Raw genomic sequence first — 6,479 nt, 5'->3', positions numbered from 1 at the left:
CGGGTATTCGGGTTTAACGGCCCTTTTATTTCGATTTATTAAAAAAAAAATACGGTTTAAATAAATACCGGAGGAGGACGTTATTTTTAAAATATTTAAACAAATATTTTTACAAACGTTAATATTGGCCCAATAAAACGACGAAACGGAAACGAAAATAGAAACGGATTATTCCGGCGCAATTATCGGGGGGGTATTGGTACAAAAAAGGAAAAACGGGTTATAAAAACCGGTAATATTCCATTCCGTTAAACTAACGACGGCCCAACGTAATTATACCATCCAAAATAAAAAATTGCTCGCGGTCGTCCATTATTTACAAATATAAAAAGCGGAATTACGTAATATCCGTTTTCCTTTTACTATTTTTACGGATTATAAAACGTTCGAATATTTTACGAAACCGAAGGTAATATCGGAACGGCAAATGCGGTGGGCCGAAATCCTATTTAAATTTAATTACGTTTTAAAATACCGATTAGGAAAACACGCGATAATCCCCGACGCGTTATCGAAACGGGAATAGAACGAAACCAGCGAAAAAAGGAAAACGATAATATTACGCTGAATACCCAATAAAACCACAATCGGCATTTTTTAAATATTACGATAAAATATATTACCGGCGGTCCCGGAACAAATATTTATTCTCCAATAATTTTATATAGCAGAATTTTGGAACAAAATAATGGTAAAAAACCCGGTATACGCCTATAAACGTAACGCGGTTTAACAAAATATAAAACGATTTTTACCCGAAACCGAAACGATAGCATAAATAACGGATTATTTAATAAACGTTTCCGGTACGTTATTATGTAAAAACCGTTTTTAATTACCCAATTGGGAACCCTTAATTACGGTAATTTTGCAACGAACCCACGAATCCCTAATAATTGGCCATTGTGGTAAAGATAATATATTTACAATCCTGGTTCGAAATTACTATTAGGACGGGATAACCGAATATATCCGACAATTCGTACGCAATTGTAATATATACCGCAGGATAAAACCATCGAAACGACGCAAATAAAAACTGTTACAATTTTTACCAATACCGGATAAATTTTGGAAACAAATTTTTATCGATTTTATAACGGATTTTCCAGGTAATAATACGGACGCACCGCGTTATATGCTGGTTATAATTAATAAATTTTCCAAATATATCCAATTAAAAACGATAAATTCGATAAAAAACCGAAATTTGCGCCGCGAAATTCGTTTCCACTTAATAACGGTTTAAAAGCTTTTTTAACGCGATTATATCGGACCGGGGGTCGGATTAAATAGGGGATTTTTAGTCGGAATTGTACCGATAAATAGGAATTTTACAATTATTATCGACGTTTTACCATTTAAAAACGGACGGGGGTACGGAACGGATTAATTAAAAAATATAATATTATTCAAAGGTTTTTATGGTATTTAACCAAATAAATTGGTTCGGATATTTACCGGCCGTTTAATTAACGTTAAATAATAGGAATTCGTTAACCACGGGAATTAATTTTAATAAATTATTATTAAAATACGAGGTAAACGCGGTCCCGGTAATACAGGTAAACGGATAACCGGGTTCCACGCCCAAAAATCGCGCGAATTTGTTTTTATAATATTTTAAAAACGGTATAAACGTGGCCCACGCCGTTATAATTTATATATAATAACGCCAAAAAAAACGCGAATAAAATACGGAAACCGGCGGACCGTTTTAAAATAGGGGATAAAATTTTTTTTAACCTACGGAACGTTAAAATTAATCGCCCGAATAAAAAACTTAATTTCGTGGCGAATAAATATACGGTCGTAGCGATTTTTATATTATTAATAATTACGTTAAACGTCCCGAAAAAAATTTACCCCATTTTTTACCTGGAATTAATCGAAAAAACCGCGGACGACCCATTACCGTCCCAAATTCGTACCGATATTAAACCCGGCCCGCTATGAATTTTATCCGATTTAAATAACGAAACCGCGGAAAAATAAATAATAAAAAAAATCTTGGCCGCGAAAAACGCAGTGGGGAAAAAACGCAAACGTAAAATTTTGGTAAAATAAAAAAAATACGATAAACCCACGTAAAAAAATTTAATAACAATGGAAAATATACGGGTATTAAACGAATTCGAAGCAAAATAAAAGCCGGTCTAAACAAATAATAACCCAATATCGAAACGACGTTAACAATTAAATATCTAACCGGACCAAAAACTTGCTATAATTAATTAAAAAATCGACGATTCCCCGGAAAAAAAAACGACGCGGTAAACCCAAAATAAATATTAATTTAATTAAACGTACGGTAAAAAAAATACGCAAAATTAAACCTTTTACCGGGGCGAAATGCAATAAAAATAAACCGACGATTATATAACCCGCGCCCATTTTTGGGGCAACGTAACCGCATCCCACCCACCCAATTTTTAAATTAAATTAATATATATAAAACGAAATAATAATTTTACGCGGCGATAAAATATTAATTAAAAACCGAATTATACGTTTCCAATTCGCTATCCAAATTTTCCTTTTTTTTATTTTTTTCCCTTGTTTTAACGTCCTCCTTTTTTATTTTATTATTTTCCGCGTCATTTTTAAAAACCGGGAATTCCTATTATTTAACGAATTGGTTAATTTCCCGTAATAGGGCGGTACGACGTCGGGTAAGACCCTCGATTAAAAAAAGTTTACGACGGGATTTTCCAAAAAAACGGGTTTTTACCCATATTACGACCAAAGGTACGAAAGCGCAACGAAATAGGGGTATAGGGACGCGAAAAACCAGATATATACCGAATCGGGGTACGAATAAAACGAAATACGACGGGGTAACGCGAAAAAGAAATTTCGAAACGTCGACGGGGCGTGGTAATAATAAAGGCGAAAAGGCGTGGGGAATACGCGGGGCGAAATTGGCGCACAGGAACGGCGGGGGAAAAGGTTAGGACGGTAGTTAAAATAGCGAAAATATTATTATTTCGGCGCGCTTTTTGCAGGTTTTATAACGCGACATATTACGTTCCTAAAAAGAGATTTTAAAAATTACTAACGTTATCGAAATAATTATATATTAAAGGAATTAAACGCATTTCCAGGTAAATAAAACCGCGTGCGAAAATTTATACCAATTAACGGTTACGATTACCGCCGCTGCGAAAAGGGGTATTGGATATAATAGCAAAAACAATGGTTTTGGTAAAAGTCGTTACGGTCCCGGAATTAACCATTTTATTTTATACGTGCTAATAAACGCGAACCCAATTAATATACGCGGTAAAAAAATTCCGAAATAACACGGTATTTTTGCCAAAAACTTTTTGCTATCCACGACGGTGTTTTTAATTAAAGGTTGGACGATATAACGATTATTATAATTCGTAGTTTTTAGTTTTCGTAAACGGCGGCGGAGGATAAAATTAAAAACGTAGGCGGTCCTGTTATAATAATAATGCGATTTTTTAATATCTCGATATTATTGGTAATTAATACCGTCGGGGGCAGGGCCATACTCCCAAACCCCGTTAATTTTGGACGCTTTTATATAAAAAACGTAAAAAATAAATACATTTTCCGGGGCGGTATATTCGTCGTTATTTAAATTATTTTGGAATTCCGCGGTACCGACAGCGCGACGAAAACGTTGCGAATATAAATTAACGATACCATTTAATCGGTATTTAATCGATACGATTTACAAACAAACGACCGTTATTATTATACGATAAAAGTAATTAACCATTACGGTGGGGAAACCGGCCATTTCCATTACCGGTATTGGTTTATCCAAACTGTTACGATCAAGGTATCGGGTAACCTGTTCTTAGGGTAAAGTACAGTGGGTTAAAGCAACTGAGCGTCTTGACTGGGTAACTGGGGTTCTTAATAACTGGGGTGAAATTATAATCGTTCTCAAGTAAATATTAAGGTTAACTAAAGTTTAATTGCTGCTAAGCAATCCTAAAATCGAATTTATTTATATAATAATAAACGTATTTTATATAATCCGTTGTCCTGGGTGTAATATGCTTAATATATCCCATAACCCGCATATTACTTGTTTTGCTATAATTAATATATAACATATCAATTATATCGTTTTCTTAACGATCACGTGGGGTTACGTAATCTTTTATATTATTCTATTTCCTGTCGGTCGGTATTTCCTTTGGTCGAATATCGTTAAAAGGGGGGTAACCCCGCCTGGCCTTATTGGTACCAACCTATTTTGTTTGGTCGTAATATTAAATCTCCCCTTTTTTGGCCAAATCCCTTTAGCCTTTAAATAATTTATATTTTCCTAATCCTTATTTTTGTTTCCATATTCCTTCTTTGCTAACTTTTTTACGCCATATCCAATCGCGTAGTTAAAACCCGTAATCGCACGTCCACCGCTCGTCGTAACGATTTGCTTTTTATACTTTTTTTTTCGGCGGTCGAAATACCTTTTTATTTTGCTTGCGAATCGTAAGGGATCGCGAAATGCGCTATATCGCTTCGGGATTCCTTTCGTTGTATCGAATATATTCGCCTGGGTCGCTCGCGATACAATATTATAAATATTTCCCGAAAACAATTGCATAAAATCGCGGCCCAATATTTAAAGTTTAAATTTAAATTGGAGGCGGCGGAGGAAAAAATTCTTCGATTGCGTAAACAAAAAAAAATATGGTTTAAAAAAATGATAAAAGCGGTTCGTCGCGGTATCGATAGCCTGGAAGAGTTGGATCGGGTGGAACGCGAGGAGGCGGAGCAGGAGGAACGGCGGCGATTAGCCGAAATTTTTCCTAAAATATCTTTGGAATCGTTTTTTCCGGATTCCAATTTCGTTTGGGATTCGTTTTTCCTAATAAATCCTTTAAATCCTTTTTTGCTGGATGAAATAAATGTTTTTGCGCAATATTCGGTCGGTAAATTGCTTTATCCGTATATTTCGGTTTGTTAGTATATGTTAATCGTTTTTTTATAAATTCGTTTGGTGGTGTGGTTTCGAATCCTGGTCGATTTTTAGCTTTTGGGAATGGTAAATAATACTTTTTTAAATCGTCCTTTTTTTTTTGGCTAATTTGTTCGCAAATCCAATTCCTAATAATATTAACGGAGTGGTTTCTGGCAATTTTGGAGGTGGTTAAAAAGTTCCCAAATATTTTTTTCGTATCCGTAATTTTCCCATTTAATAAAGTATTTTATTTTACCGTGGTTACGTTTGTGGTCCAATATTCGTTCGACGTCGTATATTTTTTTTTCGTCGATTTCGATTGTTTTTTATATATTGGTACCGGGTGGTGCTAGTTCCAATAATAATACGTGGAACGTTAAATGGATTTTTATAATTCCTGGTAATAACAGTTTGTAATTGGTTTTACTAATTTTTTTGTCGATTTTAAAAGGTCCAAACTTTTTGTAATTAAATTTACTATTTGGTTATTGTATTTTAATATTGCGTCGAATAAAGTAAACGCTATTTCCCTTTTGGAAGGATAATCCTTTTATCCGATATTAGTTGGCGTATTTGGTTATTTTTTTTCGTACAAATTCCAATTCCTATTGGAGTTTTTGGTGGAGTTTTCGTAATTCGTTTGCTTATTTATCGGTTCGTGGGGCCGTAATCGTGGTTTTTGGTTTTCCATATACCGTAGGGTTAAATCCGTAATTGGTATAAAACGGGGTTATTTTGGTATTTTTATTTTTTAAACTGTTATATGCGAATTGTGCTATGGGTAATAGCCGTACCCAGTTATCCTGTTTATGGTTTATATAATATTTTAGGTATTGTTCCAATATCTGGTTTGCTCGTTTTATTTATCCATTTATTTGTGGGTGGAATATTGTAAATAATTTGTGGTCGGTTCCTAGCTATTCCATTAGAAATTTCCAGAATTTTAATGTAAAAAATTTATTTTTATCCGTAATAATATTTCCTGGAAATCCGTGGTTGTTGACAATTATTCGTAAAAATGTATAAACGATTTTTTCGGCGTTGTTATTTTCCTTATAGGGTAGGAAATAAGCGTATTTAATAAATTTATCCATTATAACTAATATGCTATCGTATTTAGTTTTAATAAATGGTTTTTCGGAAAATGGTAGCTTAACGATAAAATCCATTATAATAATTTACCAGGCCTTATTAGGGGCTGGTAAAAGCTGTAAAAACCCGTAAAGCTTGTATTTGGCGGATTTGTTTTTTGCGCAAAATTCGCAGTTTTTAATAATTTTTCGTACTTTTTATCGTATTCCTTTGAAATTATAGTGCTATTTTAACCGTTTCCATATTTTGGAAATCCCTTGGTATCCGTAAGCTTTACTTTCGTGGATTTTCCGTATTTTTTCTAATATAATTACCGTATTGGTCGTTATAAGATTTCGGTAAACTGGTAAAAGGTTTCCGTTATCGTTTGCCGTAAAAATCTTCCGTGTTTCCTCGGGTATTATATTTTCATAGTTTGGTTTTTTGCTAAAGGCGTCGGCCC

Source organism: Pyricularia pennisetigena, assembly GCF_004337985.1.
Source record: "Pyricularia pennisetigena strain Br36 chromosome 7 map unlocalized Pyricularia_pennisetigena_Br36_Scf_7, whole genome shotgun sequence".
Classification (NCBI taxonomy): domain Eukaryota; kingdom Fungi; phylum Ascomycota; class Sordariomycetes; order Magnaporthales; family Pyriculariaceae; genus Pyricularia; species Pyricularia pennisetigena.
Note: the sequence above shows the minus strand (reverse complement) of the source record.